Raw genomic sequence first — 18,066 nt, 5'->3', positions numbered from 1 at the left:
TCAGTACAAATATGCATAACGTGTGTGTTTGTGTAAGTATGTGTGTGTGTGTTTGTGTACGTGTGTGTTAGTGTACGTGTGCGTTTGTGTGTGTGTGCATTTGTGTAAGTGTGTGTGTGTGTGCTTGTAGTTGTTGACAGTGTAAAGACCGCAGGCTTTTCCACCAAGGTCTATTTCAGCCTCGTTGATGTCGCACGTGCTGGAACCATGAACTGAGTTCCTCCTCCCGCCCTCTTCCTGACTGCGGTGGTCGCGGTCAGGGTGCGGTTGTATCGTGACCGCGGTGGTTGCGGTCGGGGGGGGGGGGGTGGGGGAGATGTGGGCCGGTGACTGTGACGGGGAACTGCTGAAGCCGCAGGTCGACTCTGTGAAGGTGAGAAGCTGCTGCTGCTGAGACAAGGTGTCTCTCAGAGATAGCAGATCTCACTGTCTCTCACACACACACACACACACACCGCTCCTGTCCCTAGTGCCCCCCAGAGGCAAGCCTGTCCACTCAGCTGTAATACCAAGGACGTTGCTGCTTTAATTCAGCAGGCCTTACGTCAAGAAAACACTCTGTTGATGACCCTCTTGAAACACCACTTAATGGCCCTTTTTATGCCCTTTGTGTGTTATCGACTGGCAGAGAGAGCATCGGCCCTGTGTGTGAACGTGTGTTTTGGAATGTTTTGGTGTGTGTCTGTGTGTGTGTGTGTGTTTGCACGTGTGTGTTTGTGATAGGGTCTAAGCCTGTAAAGTTTAATCACTGTTTGGTTCAATAAGGATCTACAACATAGTCTTTCTTCCCAGCTGTGGAGGTTGCAGGCTTTTACACAAAGGTCATAAACCTTTCTCTTCCCTCCATCCCCTCCCCTCCCTGGGGGCCTATTCCCTCCTCCCTCCACCCCCAGCACCTGCCCCCTTCACCCCAGCCTCTACCCCCTACACCCTCAGCCTCTATCCCCTCCACCCTCGAGCCTCTATCCCCTCCACCCTACAGCCTCCAGCCTCTATCCCCTCCACCCGCAGCCTCTATCCCCCCAGCCTCTATCCCCTCCACCCTCCAGCCTCTATCCCCTCCACCCTCCACCCTCCAGCCTCTATCCCCTCCACCCGCAGCCTCTATCCCCCCAGCCTCTATCCCCTCCACCCTCCACCCTCCATCCCCCCAGCCTCTATCCCCTCCACCCTCCACCCTCCAGCCTCTATCCCCTCCACCCGCAGCCTCTATCCCCCCAGCCTCTATCCCCTCCACCCTCCACCCTCCAGCCTCTATCCCCTCCACCCGCAGCCTCTATCCCCCCAGCCTCTATCCCCTCCACCCTCCAGCCTCCACCCCCCAGCCTCTATCCCCTCCACCCTCCAGCCTCTATCCCCTCCACCCGCAGCCTCTATCCCCCCAGCCTCTATCCCCTCCACCCGCAGCCTCTATCCCCCCAGCCTCTATCCCCTCCACCCGCAGCCTCCATCCCCCCAGCCTCCATCCCCTCCACCCTCCAGCCTCCATCCCCTCCACCCTCCACCCTCCAGCCTCTATCCCCTCCACCCGCAGCCTCTATCCCCCCAGCCTCTATCCCCTCCACCCTCCAGCCTCCACCCCCCAGCCTCTATCCCCTCCACCCTCCAGCCTCTATCCCCTCCACCCGCAGCCTCTATCCCCCAGCCTCTATCCCCTCCACCCGCAGCCTCTATCCCCCCAGCCTCTATCCCCTCCACCCGCAGCCTCCACCCCCCAGCCTCCATCCCCTCCACCCTCCAGCCTCCACCCTCCAGCCTCCATCCCCTCCACCCTCCAGCCTCTATCCCCTCCCCCCTCCAGCCTCCATCCCCTCCCCCAGCGCGGCCTCCTCCTCCCCCCACTCCACCTGCTGTGCCCCTGGGATGTCCTTTACCAAATGTCAGTCCTGTTCCCCTCGACCGGTCCCCTGCTCGCCTCTGGACATGGACAAAGGTTGAGACCCTCCTGCAGATGTTGTCTTCGCTGCCGTTGTTGTTTCCCTGTCTTGCTGTCAAGCCACCTGACCCAGTCTCACATTCCAGAACCAGCCGGTCGAACCTGTCACCGTCCTCCGACAGGAAATAAGAAAATGACATCTCTGCCAAATGCCAAATGGGACTTAGGGAACTGTCACCGTGTTGATAGAATCATGAGGCATCGCGCTGAGAGAGACAAGCTTATCAGAGCTGGGGTTCCCCGGTGACAGGCTTCTCTCCCGGCACACGCACACCACTAACCTCAGTCCTGGGAGAGACAAGTCGCAATGCCCCACTTAAACACACGTGCCGATGCAAGCACACACATGCGCACACACACACACACTCCGCTCATCATTATGCACATATTATGCAGTCATAATGCTGCTCATTTCCTGGAATCCTAGCTTCCAGCAGCGTGTGTTCGTGGATAATTGAGGGTTTCTACACCCTTAGAGATTGGACAGAGGCCCGTGTTGGTTTTTGGAGACTAATTGGCACGGTTGTGATTATTTTCACTGCGTTCCAAAAATGTCCCCCCAAAATGATTTTTTGGGGTCGTTTTTTTTGGTACGTTCTCCTGAACAGTTAGTCACTGTTATGTAAATGTTTGCCTGCTTAACAAGGCTGTTGGCTGGAGGTACTTGCCTGCTCCACTCTCACGCTGGCTCTGAAGTCTCCAGGGTCCATTCCCTCCCAAAGCTACCTGAGTCAGACACACTCCTGTACTGCCAGCGCCAGGACTGATGGAGGGGGAAAAGGCAGAGGCAGAGGAAGAGAGGCAAACAGACACAGAGAGAGAGGCAGTGAGAGACAGCGAGAGAGGCAGAGAGACATAGATAGACTGAGAGCCAGAAAGATGGAGGCAGAGAGAGAGAGGCAGAGAGAACAAAAGCGTGCCAGAGAGAGAGAGAGAGATAGAGAGAGAGAGAGAGAGGCAGAGAGGCAGAGAGACACACAGAGGTGAGACACCCCATTTCCCCCGACACCCGAGTGATTATCCTCCACTAAGTGGTCTCTGGTGGATACTCGGATAGAAATAGAGAGAAGGAGACGAACAAAGAGAAGCTGATCCTGTCATCCCGGAGCCTGGCTGCGCGCGTCGTCAGCTCGGCTGGTGTAGAGACCGTCTGTTCAGCCCACACCTAGTCATCCTCCGGGAGGGCTGGACCGTCGGGTCACGTTCTCCGTGGAACCGCCCTGGGAATGGAACCGCTCACCCGCCGTCACCGTGTGGCATCCCAGAGACCAGCGGCTTCCTGCGTCCCCTGACAGGAAGTAGGGAGCAGCGTGTCCGAGGGCCTTGTTCCCCGGGAAGCCCCGGGGTGTGATGGGAGAACAACGACACTGAGCTGAGGACACACACACACTCTCACACACACTCTCACACACACTCACACACACACACACACACTCACTCACTCACTCACTCACTCACTCACTCACTCACTCACTCACTCACTCACTCACTCTTATACATATCATCACACACAACAACACTTATACAACCAAATCAGAACAGAACTACACCCTAACAAACACACACACACACACACAACCCCACTGAGACACACACACACACCACGGGGCTGGTGAGCAGGATGAAGATATGGCAGGCAGCTCAGGGGGCGGGGCAGCGGGAGATGCCAGATGGGCAGAGAGAAAGGGTTGTGTCAGTCACACCCCCAGCCTGTGTGTGTTCCGTGGGTATGTGTGTGTGTGCCTGCGTGTGTGTGTCGTGTGTGTTTGTGTGTGTGTGTGTGTGTGCCTGTGTATGTGTGTGCATGCGAGAGAGGAGAGCAGGATCGCTGGCGTATTGGGGTCGGTGATGTCCGTATGGAGAGAGCGTACAGACATATGTGACCTGGAATAGGAATCCCTGTTCTGTGACCTGGCCCCGACCCCTCCTCTCTCTCTCTCTCTCTCTCTCTCTCTCTCTCTCTCTCTCTCTCTCTCTCTCTCTCTCTCTCTCTCTCTCTCTCACTCTCTCTTTCTTTCTCTATCTCTCTCTAACTCTCTCTCTCTGTCTCTCTATCTATCCCTCTCTCTCTCTGTTGATCTGTCGGCTTGTCGGTCAGTCAGTCTGCAGTTCCAGGCTAACAGGGCTGTGTGTAGTGTGAGGCAGTGCCAGGCTAACAGGGGCTGTGTGTAGTGTGAGGCAGTGCCAGGCTAACAGGGCTGTGTGTAGTGTGAGGCAGTGCCAGGCTAACAGGGCTGTGTGTAGTGTGAGGCAGTGCCAGGCTAACAGGGGCTGTGTGTAGTGTGAGGCAGTGCCAGGCTAACAGGGCTGTGTGTAGTGTGAGGCAGTGCCAGGCTAACAGGGCTGTGTGTAGTGTGAGGCAGTGCCAGGCTAACAGGGCTGTGTGTAGTGTGAGGCAGTGCCAGGCTAACAGGGCTGTGTGTAGTGTGAGGCAGTGCCAGGCTAACAGGGGCTGTGTGTAGTGTGAGGCAGTGGCACTGGGGGGACTGTTCTGAGTCTTCCCTCTCCGGTCCTGGAGGAGGTCTGAACGTGTCATCGCTGTAGAGCCTCCTGCCTCCACTCCTGCCTCCACTCCTGCCTCGCCCTGTAAACCCTTTCTGCTCCAGCACCTGTGCAGAAACCCTAGCCATCCAGCTGAATGCAGCGGAACTGGATACACTCCTAAGATAACTGTCGTCACATCTGAAGGGACCGGCGCTTGAAGAGCGCCACACACACACCCCATACACACTGTTTGTGTGTGTGTGAGAGTGTGTGTGACAGAAAGAGAGGGAGAGGTGGATAGACTTACTCCTCGACCCCGATCTACAGGAAGTGGCAGCAGCAGGATTAAGAGGTCGCTCCCCACACCCAACACTGGTCTCCAGCCAATCAGCACACACCTGCCTGGGCTGATCGACCAGTCAGCACGAGACTGATAAAAAGCTGATACTTGTCTCGTATGCCGATGACACATGCCAGTCCTGTTCTGGTCACCTGACACCTCCCCCCCCCCCCCCCCAGTCCTGCAGGAACAGTGTCTCTCTCTGTCACGCTCAGATCTCTGTCACACGCGCACACACACTCCCGGTGTGTGCTAGCCAGCACTGGGCTCCAGGCAGGACTGTCTCGCTGTCACCCGTGTGAATCTGTCGCTGCCTGCATCTGGCTTCGCTTCGCCAGCGCGTCAGACAGGAAGACCTCCCTCCATCAGGTGAGTGTTGGAACTGAAGCAGGCAGTGCAGACAGGCAGAGCAGACAGACAGGCAGAGCAGACAGACAGGCTGAGCAGACAGACAGGCTGAGCAGACAGACAGAGCAGACAGACAGACAGAGAGGCAGGCAGGCAAGCAGTGGCGCCCCTTAATTGTGCTGCTGCAGTACAGAACACAGCAAGCTGATATGACGACAGACAGGTAGGAAGAGACAGACAGACAGACAGACAGACAGACAGACAGACAGGCAGGCAGGCAGGCAGGCATGCAGCGAAGCCCCTTAATTGTTCTGCTGCAGTACAGAACACAGCAAGCTGACATGACAGCATGTGAAAGCAGGACTCATCGTTACAAGACAAACGTGAAGCCCAAACCCCGCTGCGTGATGTTGTGTAACTCCCTCCTGTCAGATTAGAGCTTCCCAACCCTGCAGGACCGTAGAACCTACAGATGGAGCCTGTTCTCGCTCTGACGTGCAGAACTCTGCCTTCGTTCTGCACGTCATGGTCACTGGTGTGTGGAGGTGGGCTGTCACTGGAAATGCCAACACTGAATGTCATTTTCATAGTGTGTCACACGTGTGATTGTGTGTGTGTGTGTGTGTGTGTGTGTGTATTTGTGTGGTTGTGGGCCCATCTCTCCCCAGCATCATCGCTCCTAATCAGTTCCTAACTGCCTGGAGACGCGCCCGTCATGCGTGCCCAGCTTAGCTGTGGTGAACACCCCTCGCTGTTATCCCTCTCTTCTCCTCCTTCCCTCTCCCATCTCTCCTGTCACTCTGTCTGGCTACCTGGGGTGCCCGGGGAGAGCAGGGCCACACCAACACGTCCCAGTAGGCGGGGCCGCGGTCGTGGTCGTTGGAGATGCGGCCATCGCCCGCCCAGCTGGCTGTGATTCAGACCGCACACCTGACCTGGCCTGGGCAGATCCCGGCCAGTCACAGTTCACTGGTCACGACACTGTAGTCATACACAGCTTCTGCTGTGTGGGTGTGGGGGTTGAGGAAAAGCACTTCCCAGAACAGCTCGTCTCTCAAGGACTGCAGCCTGTGTCTTGGGGTAGTTGGGTGGCTTCCTTTCCATTCTCGCTTCATCCCCTGGTTCTGGATCCAGTCAGAGAAGAGAATGAATGTAAGCTGATGGCTCCTAAAACGTCCTAAAACTCAGGGGTTTTACAAAGTGGGTTCAGCCCATGTCATTCACATTCATACGAAATCTACGCTTGACACATGAAATGAGTGTTGTCGCTGGTCATACCCGAGAACCGTTTTGTGCACACAGTGTGCTTTGACAAGCCTATTAGCGTGACTCAAAAGAAGCTTTTCATCTTTCATCTTGCATCGTGATCTTGCCTCTCTACTTTGACACGCTTTGTGTTTCGACTGAGGAGCAATTATCTTGCCGCTAACAACTGAGAAATGATTTAGACCGCCCGTTCTTTTGTCAAACCTTCTTTTTCCTTCTTCTTCTTCTTCTTCTTGCCATTTCTCAGTTAGAGCAGGGGATCACGACTCCAGGACGGACGAGGTCTGACTATTGTCGCCTGAGTCCTCTTCAGGCTGCACAGAGTCATGTTCACTTCCAGCCCGGAGAGCAGCTATATCCTCAAAGCTGCTTCTGTGTATCACTCTAAAGCCAGGGTGCTATTTAATCTCCCCTCTGCTGAGCTAGGTGGTGTGTATGTGTGTGCGCGTGTATCTGTGTGTGTCCTGCGGTTTTTAAACTTCCATTAGATACAAACACGTTTCCCTTCTGCAGCTCCCAAACCCTATTCACCTATCTCCGTGGTAACCACACCTCAAATGCTACCTTGCTGTCGGTGTGCTGGTCGACAGCTGTCTGTCTTATCTTAATTACATCGCTCTGCTTTCGCAGGGGGGATAGACTGTGCTGTAACTGTCCCAGGTCGAGTGTGTGTGTGTGTGGGGGTGTGTGTTTGTGTGTGTGTGTGCCTCAGGTCTGTGGTGTGGTTTGCAGCTCTCGTGAAAAGCTTGAACTGACCTGCGATTCCTGAGTGTTCACACCTACTAGGTTATCCAGATCTGTCCTCTAAACTGTGGTAATGAACTAAACTAACCTGACATGCACACACACACACACGCAGACACACAACCTCGCTCAGGTTCCTCGTGTGTCTTCCCTTTTCTAAATCCGACTGAGGACTGCGATGATGTGAAATGTTAGACACTATGTGGGCCTGGTTGGGAATGTAAGGAAGTCGCCATTTTATCATGAGTGGAAGGAATTCATGACATGTGTGTTGTATTTATAGCTGTCCCTTAGCCAAGCATCTTGGTGTAAACAGAGAAAGGTTACAGTGGTATTGGGAAGGTGTTCAAGGTTTGTGTGTGTGTGTGTGTTTGTGATAATCTACTCTGCTGTAACTAGAGAACAGAGAAATTCAGGGGATTGCAGTGACTGCGTTGGATTCAGACAACAGTGTGCGCGCGTGCTCCCTTTGTGTGGGTGTGCGTTTAGCGGGGTCATTAATCACGTCAGCGGGTCAGCGAGAAGGCTGTGACAACACATAGCATGTCCTGGAATGTCGTCGCTAAACCACCTGACCTCAATGACGTGCTGCCACAGACTGGCAAAACACACACACTCACAGGACAGGCCAGTGATCTGGAGGTCACAGGTGACTGATGGGGGATATTCTCTGAAGGAGTCCTCCTGGAACAGGACCCCTGTTGGAACTAAAATATCTTCAGTGTTGAGAGGTCTGTCAGCACCATGCCCAGACCAGACCTAGGACAGAGATTAGGCACAGACTAGTCCTAGGATAGGGACCAGGCCCAGACTAGTCCTAGGACAGAGATTAGGCCCAGACCAATCCTAGGACAGAGATTAGGCCCAGACCAGACCTAGAACAGAGATTAGGCCCAGACTAGTCCTAGGATAGGGACCAGGCCCAGACTAGTCCTAGGACAGAGATTAGGCCCAGACTAGTCCTAGGATAGGGACCAGGCCCAGACTAGTCCTAGGACAGAGATTAGGCCCAGGCCAGTCCTAGGACAGGGACCAGGCCCAGACCAGACCTAGAACAGAGATTAGGCCCAGACTAGTCCTAGGATAGGGACCAGGCCCAGACTAGTCCTAGGACAGAGATTAGGCCCAGACTAGTCCTAGGATAGGGACCAGGCCCAGACTAGTCCTAGGACAGAGATTAGGCCCAGACTAGTCCTAGGATAGGGACCAGGCCCAGACTAGTCCTAGGACAGAGATTAGGCCCAGACCAATCCTAGGACAGAGATTAGGCCCAGACTAGTCCTAGGACAGGGACCAGGCCCAGACCAGTCCTAGGACAGGGACCAGGCCCAGACCAGTCCTAGGATAGGGACCAGGCCCAGACCAGTCCTAGGACAGAGATTAGGCCCAGACCAGTCCTAGGACAGGGACCAGGCCCAGACCAGTCCTAGGACAGGGACCAGGCCCAGACCAATCCTAGGACAGGGACCAGGCCCAGACCAGTCCTAGGATAGGGACCAGGCCCAGACCAGTCCTAGGATAGGGACCAGGCCCAGACCAGTCCTAGGATAGGGACCAGCACACACACCTGGACATCCCAGTATGTATTGGGCTGGGGTGGTTGGTGTTTGGTTGATTCATTTGTATTTTGTTAGAGTTCATCCTGATCAAAGGTGTATAGACCAGGTCTTGGTTCTCTTAGGCCGGGACTAGGCCTGGGACTCGCGTGTCTGACTGTTCTAGCCCTGGTTATTCCTGGCTCGGGCTAGGCTCTGACTGTCTGAGAGAGAGGTGGTCTGGAGGCATCAGTGCCGTCAGACAGGGGAGTGGAGGTGACGCCGAGTCAAAAGGCTTTTAGAATGACTGGTCTGAATGTGTTTGATGCTGTCTGCTCGCGTCAGTGTTACTGTGGCTCCCGCTTGGTTCCTGTGTGGGGACTGCCACTTTGAGCCTCCTCCATCATCCTTCTCTCCTGATTGGCCCCCTTCCTTCTTTCTCCTCACGCCAGTTCTTTCTCCCGCCGGGGGGTGTCTAGCCCTCGACTGCCGATCGGGAGGTCGCAGGTTCGAATCGACCAACGCTGTGCATCGCTTTGGGGGGAAGCGTCGGGTGTGAGACGTTATGTACAAGCATCTGTTTGTCTTTTCCGGACTCCTCCAGTACTGAAACACCTCGGAGGTGTGTTAGACCACACTAACATGGCCTCAGCTGGGGAGAACACCAGGACCTGAGCAGATGGTTGCTCTCCCCCTTTACTTCTCTACTTCCCTCTTCTCCTCGCCCCCCGCCCTCTCCCCTTCCTCTTCCATGAAATAACGTGATGTAAGAGTTCCCTGGAGGCTCAGGATAATGAAGTCACATCGGTTCATTGAGTGTCAGTGGGGTTTCTCTCCCTCTCTTTCTCTCTGTCTCTCTATCTCTCTCTGTGTCTCTCTATCTCTCTGTGTCTCTCTAGCTCTATATCTCTCTGTCTCTCTATCTCTCTCTGTGTCTCTTTATCTCTCTGTTTCTCTCTATCTCTTTGTGTCTCTCCATCTCTCTGTGTCTCTATATCTCTCTCTGTGTCTATCAATCTCAGCTGCCTGTACTTCAGTTACCCAGCTCTAAACACAGTTTATTTGACAAATGTAGGTAGTTATGGAGGTGATGGTAGTTGTGTGTGTTTCGGAGGTGATGGTAGTTGTGTGTTTCGGAGGTGATGGTAGTTGTGTGTTTCAGAGGTGATGGTAGTCGTGTGTTTCGGAGGTGATCGTAGTTGTGTGTTTCGGAGGTGATGGTAGTTGTGTGTTTCTGAGGTGATGGTAGTCGTGTGTTTCCGAGGTGATCGTAGTTGTGTGTTTCTGAGGTGATGGTAGTCGTGTGTTTCCGAGGTGATGGTAGTTGTGTGTTTCTGAGGTGATGGTAGTCGTGTGTTTCCGAGGTGATGGTAGTTGTGTGTTTCCGAGGTGATGGTAGTTGTGTGTTTCAGAGGTGATGGTAGTTGTGTGTTTCCGAGGTGATGGTAGTTGTGTGTTTCTGAGGTGATGGTAGTCGTGTGTTTCTGAGGTGATGGTAGTTGTGTGTTTCCGAGGTGATGGTAGTCGTGCAGCCCCAGAAAAGGCAAGGCAGAGTGGGCTGACCTAGATTTGGAGCGTGGCTATCACAGCGCGCCCCCCTGCTTCCTCTACCCCTTCATCTTTGTTTAGGAGGCTGTCTCTGAGGGAGACAGTCTCCCCTGTCTTACACCCCCACCCGTCTCACTTTCTCCTTTCCCTCCCTCCCTCTCTGTTTTCTCTCCCCCCCCCCCCCCCCAGTGTCTCGCTTGCTCTCCCACTGTGGGTACCTCAGATCCTGTAGTCTCACTGCATGTGGGTGTGTGTGCGTGCGTGTGCCTTCGTGTGTCCAGTAACGATCCGAAAAGCATGTCCCCGAGCTCGTTGGCGCGATTGCGGGGATCTGCGTTGTGGTGGGTGTTTGCGTGCGTGCGCCTGGGCTTGTCTGCGTGCGAGCACGCGCACGTGTGTCACTGACATGTCACCGGCGGCGAGGACTCTGTTTGGGGGTTCCAGACGGGGGTGGCTGTGGTTGCCGAGCCCGTTCTCTCCTCTCTGACAGCTCTGCTGCAAACACGCGCAGACAAGCCTGAATGTTGAGCTTTATGTAACACAATCCGGATTGTCTGTGAAGGATGATTCACTAGCCGTTGGTTTATGCGGCTGGGAGTTGGCAGCCGTACAAACCCCCTGAAATAAACGTTTTTTTTCAGGGGCAATGTGAGAACTGTCTACAGCCTGTTTAGTAAGACCCAAACCTCCTGGCTTAAATGTATAGATGGTAGTTGACATGAGCCTGAAAGCAGAGGCCAGTGTTTTTAAACAGGGAGAAAGACTTGTTACTGAAGAGCTCCTCTCCCTCTTAATTCTTAATATCGGCTTTAAATAGATGTTCAAAGTGCAGTCACGTCCGTACTGTAGCAGTGCGCCCAGTTAATTGCTTCTACAAGACAGGACACGGGTTCAACAGGGAACTTGAGCTGAGCTCGGAGTGCGTGTGTGTGTTTCTGTGTGTGTGTGTGTGTGACAGGGTGTGATATTATGACATTTAATGAGACATGAGTATTCTAGCCGCAGTGAAATACTGTTGGTGGTTAACTAAGGCCTGAGGACAATCATTGATCTCTGACACACACAGATTGGGGAAAAAGGCTGAATATTAGCCCGTCTGATGGGCTTGCACTCGATGAAAGCCTGTCTCTCTGGAGAGACTCAAACGCCATCACCACCACCATTCTCTTGATCATCATTCCCACTATCTCCACCACCCTCATTCCCAGAGTGCACTGGGGTGTGGGTGGAGTTAGTGGGCGTTGGCGAGGCACCCCAGGTGTTCCCATGCAGCTGGTAAATACAGACCTCGTTGATCATCCCTCTCTCCACTTGGCACCTCTCTCTACCTCTCATCCCTCTCTCTACCTCTCATCCCTCTCTCTACCTCTCATCCCTCTCTCTACCTCTCATCCCTCTCTCTAACTCTCATCCCTCTCTCTAACTCTCATCCCTCTCTCTAACTCTCATCCCTCTCTGTAACTCTCATCCCTTTATCCACTTGTCATCCCTCTCTCTAACTCTCATCCCTCTCTCTACCTCTCATCCCTCTCTCTACCTCTCATCCCTCTCTCTACCTCTCATCCCTTTCTCCACTTGTCATCCCTCTCTCTAACTCTCATCCCTTTCTCTACCTCTCATCCCTCTCTCTACCTCTCATCCCTCTCTCTACCTCTCATCCCTCTCTCTAACTCTCATCCCTCTCTCTAACTCTCATCCCTCTCTCTACCGCTCATCCCTCTCTCTAACTCTCATCCCTCTCTCTACCTCTCATCCCTCTCTCTAACTCTCATCCCTTTCTCCACTTGTCATCCCTCTCTCTAACTCTCATCCCTCTCTCTACCTCTCATCCCTCTCTCTAACTCTCATCCCTTTCTCCACTTGTCATCCCTCTCTCTACCTCTCATCCCTCTCTCTACCTCTCATCCCTCTCTCTACCTCTCATCCCTCTCTCTAACTCTCATCCCTTTCTCCACTTGTCATCCCTCTCTCTTACTCTCATCGCTCTCTCCTGGGTTTAAATATATGAGCTAACGTCACTCTGCCTAACAAATTGTTGTAAATATAGACTGTGATGTTGAGCTGTGTATGTGACTTAGTTTTTATGTGTGTGTGTGTGTAAGTAACAGGTGTGTAACTTTCCCAGGGGAGAAGGCAATAACTGTCAAGCATATCTCTCTATCACTCTCTCTCTATCTCTCTCTATCTCTCTCTCTCTCTCTTATCTCTCTCTATATCTCTCTCTCTTATCTCTCTCTCTCTCTGTCTCTCTCTCTGTCTATCTCCGCAGCTCTCTCCTGTCACATTACCAGTTAAGTGTCAGTTATATTTGAAGAGAGTTCCGGCTCGAGTACATGACTTCATTACTGTATGAAAGATGAATGTAGTTTTACAAGGCCAGTGATGGCCAGAACTGGGAAGTTGCTAGGATCATTCAGCAGGCTAGTTTCAACAGCCGCTTAATCTAATGCCGGAGCCTTTCTGTGAGTGATGAAGCCTGTGAATAACACAGTGTCATAATAACTTTAGATTATAACTCCAACACTCATCTAATATGGATGATGCCTCCGCTGGTTCAACAAGACTCTTTTGCTGCGAAGAGTCATGCATTATTTATGCGTCTTTCTCGCTCTCTCCCCTGCTCTCGTCTTCCCTCAATTCCATCTCCTCTCTTCCGTCTCCCGGTTTCTCTCGCTCTTGCTCTCGCCTTCTCCTCTCTCTCTCTCTCTCTCTCTCTCACTCTCTCTCTCTCTGTCTCTCTCTCTCTCTCTCTCTCTCTCTCTCTCTCTCTCTGTCTCTGTCTCTCACTCTTTCCTCTTGCTCTCTTCTCGGTGACACTCACCTCACAGCAGGAGTGTTTTCCAGAGACCTCCCTCGTTCATGGGATTCCTGCTATTATAAACCTGACATTATTAGCTTTTTACTGTAGCTCTGTCTCTTTTACTGTAGTTCTGTCTCTTTTACCTAAGCTCTGTCTTTTTACTATAGTTCTGTCTCTTTACTGTAGTGCTGTGTCTTTACCGTAGTTGTGTCTCTGTTACTGTAGTTCTGTCTCTTTACTGTAGTGCTGTGTCTTTACCGTAGTTGTGTCTCTGTTACTGTAGTTCTGTCTCTTACGGTAACTGTTGCTCTGCCTCCAAGATGAGTGCAGGAGGGGGGTTCTGTTTGACGAGGTAATAGCAGAGTGTGCTTGTGGAGGAGGCAGGATCCCACGCTTGGGGAGTACGAGGAGGCCCTCCAGTCTCTGGAAATAGCGTCCTTTGGAAGCCTGGCATTCTGTTCCTCCGCAGCCCTGAGGAGGATGAGGAGGAGGGGGAGGGGGGGGGGGTGAAGCTGTGCCGCGACGCCACAGGCAAACGAGGCTCAGTAAACAGTGCTGAGGCTGTTTTCGGTAAACAACCCACAGGGCAGAAAGTCACGCACATTCACTCACACGCGATCAAACTAGTGAACTTGGGGTTCCAGTAAGAGGAGGATGGCTGCATGGGGAGGGTTCATGTTCATGTTAGATCTCAGGTATGAGGTCTCTCCCTCTCTCTGCCAGTCTGTCTCTATCTCTCTCTCTCTCTCTCTCTCTCTCTCTCTCTCTCTCTCTCTCTCTCTCTCTCTCTCACACACACACACATGCATCACCTTCTCTCTTTAGTGTACAGCCATGGACATTCAAGTTCCATGATTAAGAAAGAGTGAGCGGGGGAGAGAGAAAGAGAGAGGAAGAGGGGGTGAAAGAGAGAGGGAGAGAGAGAGGTAGAGGGGGTGGAAGAGAGAGGGAGAGAGAGAGAGACATTCCTCAGTGTGTAAATGGTTCCACCAGCAGCAGCAGGTCTATACCACAGCCCAGCTGGTTGTATAAGATCACTCAAAATCCCACGTACAGCTCCACAAATACCTTCCACAGGCCTACACACACACACATTCTACATGCACATTCTACACACACACACCAACACTTCCACTGCCAAGTGTGGCCTAGCTAATGACTGAGACAGGTTCTCGTACATATACACCACCTATATTGACCCAGTGCTGTAGCCATGGATGGATACCTCCACACACTCATGACACACACACACACACACACACAAACACACACACACACCTCTTCTCAGTACCAGCTGTGGGACTGTCATCAGGTGATGTTGATTAGCAATAAACAAACTGAGTTAGTAGTAAATTGAGTTTTGAGTCACAAAGCTTGCTCCAGTCCTGGCCAGCCTGCACCCATGGACATAACCCATCCCCAATCTGCATTTAAATTGAATTTGCTCTGTTATTAGATTGTCCTGAAGCACATGACTGACACACACACACACAAATGCGCACACACACACACACACTCACACACACAAACGCACTCACACACACAAACTCACTCACACACACAACCTAATAAGCAGTCTGGATGGAGCGACTCCTCATAAGTGGTTGGATCATTTTATTTCCCTTGTAATGATGTAAACCTGAATAGCAGGGTATGGTTGTGTGTGTGTGTGTGTGTGAGTAAGTGTGTGTGGTCTGGTGAACAGGTTGGTCCAGACAGATTGAGAATTTGTGTATTACAGTCCTTATTTACAATGGTGGAACTGTTGCTGGATTCTAACCTTATTGGGTTAGAACCATAGAAACATCCCACAACTGGTGACAGAGATGTGTGTGTGTGTGTGTGTGTGTCAGAGGGTAAGGAGAGGTTGATGGTGAGATAACCAGAGCTCACAAGGAACCTAACAACCCAGTAGTCCACATCCTGTGCAGCCAGCTAGCCATGTACAGCCAGCCAGCCAGTCAGCCATGTACAGCCAGCCAGCCAGCCAGCCATGTACAGCCAGCCAGCCAGCCAGCCAGCCATGTACAGCCAGCCAGCCAGCCATGTACAGCCAGCCAGCCAGCCAGCCAGCCATGTACAGCCAGCCAGCCATGTACAGCCAGCCAGCCAGCCAGCCAGCCATGTACAGCCAGCCAGCCAGCCATGTACAGCCAGCCAGCCAGCCATGTACAGCCAGCCAGCCAGCCATGTACAGCCAAGCAGTTAGTCAGGTACAGGCATATCCAGGCTATCTAGGTCAGACTGGGTTAGAGATGCTTTGAGAGAGGAAGGAGAGAGTACAGATGCCCCATATATAGAAATATTAGAGGTAGGAGAAAGTGAGATAGAAATAGAAAAATCAAATATTGAGGAGGGGGCTGGAAAGGCTAAAACTGCAGGAGGAAAAGAAAGGAGGGATTAAAAAATAGAGTTGGAGGATATAGATAAATCTGTGTAGCAAAGAGCGCATGGGGGGGCAGAGGGATAGGGAGGTAGAGAAGGAGGGAGGGAGGGAGGGAGGGGGAGAGGGAGGGGGAGAGGGAGGGGGAGAGGGAGGGGGAGACGGAGGGAGAGAGGTTGGGAGAGCGAGGGAGAGAGGGTGGGAGAGAAAGGGAGAGATGGTGGGAGGGAGGGAGAGATGGAGAGAGAGAGAGATGGAGGGAGAGAGAGATGGAGGGAGGGAGAGATGGAGAGAGAGAGAGATGGTGGGAGTGGAGGAGGCAGGGAAAGATGTACAGAGGAGGAGGAGAGAAAGAAGGGGGAAGGGATGAGCAGGTCTGTGTGGAGGCAGCTTAGAGTCAGACAGATCCTCTCAGACAGGTCCTATACTCTGGGAACGAGCTACCTGCCAGAACTGGAATGGGATTCTGCCCGGGTGGAAAAAGGATGAATCTCATTCAGCACGTGCATTATATTCAAGTCCATTACGTTCTATTCTAAGACTGTTTCATGGGCTGTGTGATGGTAGGTGGATAGGTCAGACTTATGGTGGGGAGTCTTGCTGTGAACTGGATCAGAGCAGAACAGTTGGGTCATGGCATAGAAATAGACCCCAGCAGTCACCAACAGACCAGAAACAGCCCAAGCCCTGGTCCTGGTCCAGGTCCAGGGTGTGTGTGTGTGTGTGTGTGAAGGGATTAGTGCTGAAAGAACACCTTAGTCTGTAAGAGGACAGAACTACGATTGGCCTTTCAGTCCCTGGGGTGAGAGAGGGAGGGTTAAATAACTCCACACACCCTGTCTCTCTCACTATTTGGCTGCAGGATCTCTGATACACACACACACACACACAACGGGCCGTGCATCCAAGATATTGGATTATCATAATTAAACCTCACCTGCCAATGAGGAACCAAACACACTCTGGAGTTTTGGAGCGAATGTTTGCGTACGAGAAAGGCTGTGTGTGTGTGTGTGTGTGTGTGTGCGCGTGTCCATCATCAGCGAGATAACTGCCGGGTGTGATGTGAGGGTGGGGCGGAGCCAAATGCTCCTGTGATGCACCACATGGAAGGAAAAGCCCCGCCCACCATCTGCCCCGCTCCCCTCCCAGACAGGCAGTCCGTGACAGGGGTGCGGCTCTGAGCACAACCTGCAGTGGAGCAGCCATGACCAGGCCCCAGGGTGCGGCGAGGTGTGCTCGTGGTGTCACGTTGACCTAGCGGCAGGGTTGTGTTGCTTCTGCTGCCGGTGACGGCCAGCGGGCGTGAGAGGCCAAACGGACGGACGGTCGTTAGCGTGCGCAGGGAGACGCGCGCTCCTCCAGGAACAGATCCGTGGTCTCGTGAGTTTCCAAGTCTGACTCTGGTGAAGCAGGTTTCGCATCGTGTGTTCCATGTTTATAGTCTGTGTGTAGTGTGTATGTGTGTGTGTGGGGGGGGGGGAGAGATATGGGGGGGGGTAGATAGAGGGGGGGGGAGATAGGGGGGGAGAAATAGGGTGGGGGGGAGAGGTGGAGGGCAGGGAAATGAGACAAAATCCCATGTTGAGGATGTTAATTCTCTGTCAATGATATTTGCACCTTGTGATGTGTATGTATATTTGTGTGTGTGTGCGGGTGTGTGTGTGTGTGTGTGTGGGTGTGTGTGTGTGTTCAGGCGTGCGGCTAGGTTTACCAGAATTAATGGACTCACTCATCCTCTCATGTTTTAGTAAATCCCTAGGATGAGCTCCTGGTGCACAGTGTACACACACACACACACACACTGCACATCACAGTTCCCCTATCCCTCCAGCTCATGCTCAGAGTGTAGTCGTTCTGCTTCATTAACAACATGATGAGTTACTTTATTCTGACCCCCCGCTCTCCCTCTCTCTCTTTCACACACACAGACCCACACATACTCACTCCATCCTTACCCCCCCCTTCCCCGCCAGCAAACACACACACACACTCCCACTCTCTGCCTCCTCGCTCCGCCCCCTCTCTCTGCTTCCTCTCTCTGCCCCCTCTCTCTGCCTCTCTCTGCTTCCTCTCTCTGCTTCCTCTCTCTGCCCCCTCTCTCTGCCTCTCTCTGCCCCCTCTCTCTGCTTCCTCTCTCTGCCCCCTCTCTCTGCCTCTCTCTGCCCCCTCTCTCTGCTTCCTCTCTCTGCCCCCTCTCTCTGCTTCCTCTCTCTGCCCCCTCTCTCTGCCTCTCTCTGCCCCCTCTCTCTGCCTCTCTCTGCCCCCTCTCTCTGCCTCTCTCTGCCTCTCTCTGCCCCCTCTCTCTGCTTCCTCTCTCTGCCCCCTCTCTCTGCCTCTCTCTGCCCCCTCTCTCTGGTCCCTCTCTATGCCCCCTCTCTCTGCTTCCTCTCTCTGCCCCCTCTCTCTGCTTCCTCTCTCTGCCCCCTCTCTCTGGTCCCTCTCTCTGCCCCCTCTCTCTGGTCCCTCTCTCTGCTTCCTCTCTCTGCCCCCTCTCTCTACCCCCTCTCTCTTTCTCTCTCTCTCTGCCCCCTCTCTCTCTCTTCCCCTCTCTCTCTCTCTCTGCCCCCTCTCTCTGCTTCCTCTCTCTGCCTCCTCTCTCTGCTTCCTCTCTCTGCCCCCTCTCTCTGCCCCCTCTCTCTCTCTCTCTCTGCCCCCTCTCTCTCTCTCTCTCTCTCTCTC

At 53.2% G+C, this 18,066-nt stretch overlaps 1 protein-coding gene across 1 annotated transcript in view; it reads left to right on the top strand.

Annotated features, from left to right (window-relative positions):
• Positions 1-18,066, top strand: part of znf385b (zinc finger protein 385B) — a 55,822-nt gene that overhangs the window by 27,366 nt on the left and 10,390 nt on the right. The window lies entirely within an intron of this gene.

This window comes from Hypomesus nipponensis, chromosome 23, assembly GCF_054491055.1.
Source record: "Hypomesus nipponensis isolate SF chromosome 23, ASM5449105v1, whole genome shotgun sequence".
Lineage (NCBI taxonomy): Eukaryota > Metazoa > Chordata > Actinopteri > Osmeriformes > Osmeridae > Hypomesus > Hypomesus nipponensis.
Note: the sequence above shows the minus strand (reverse complement) of the source record. Positions and strands in the feature narration are given on the sequence as shown.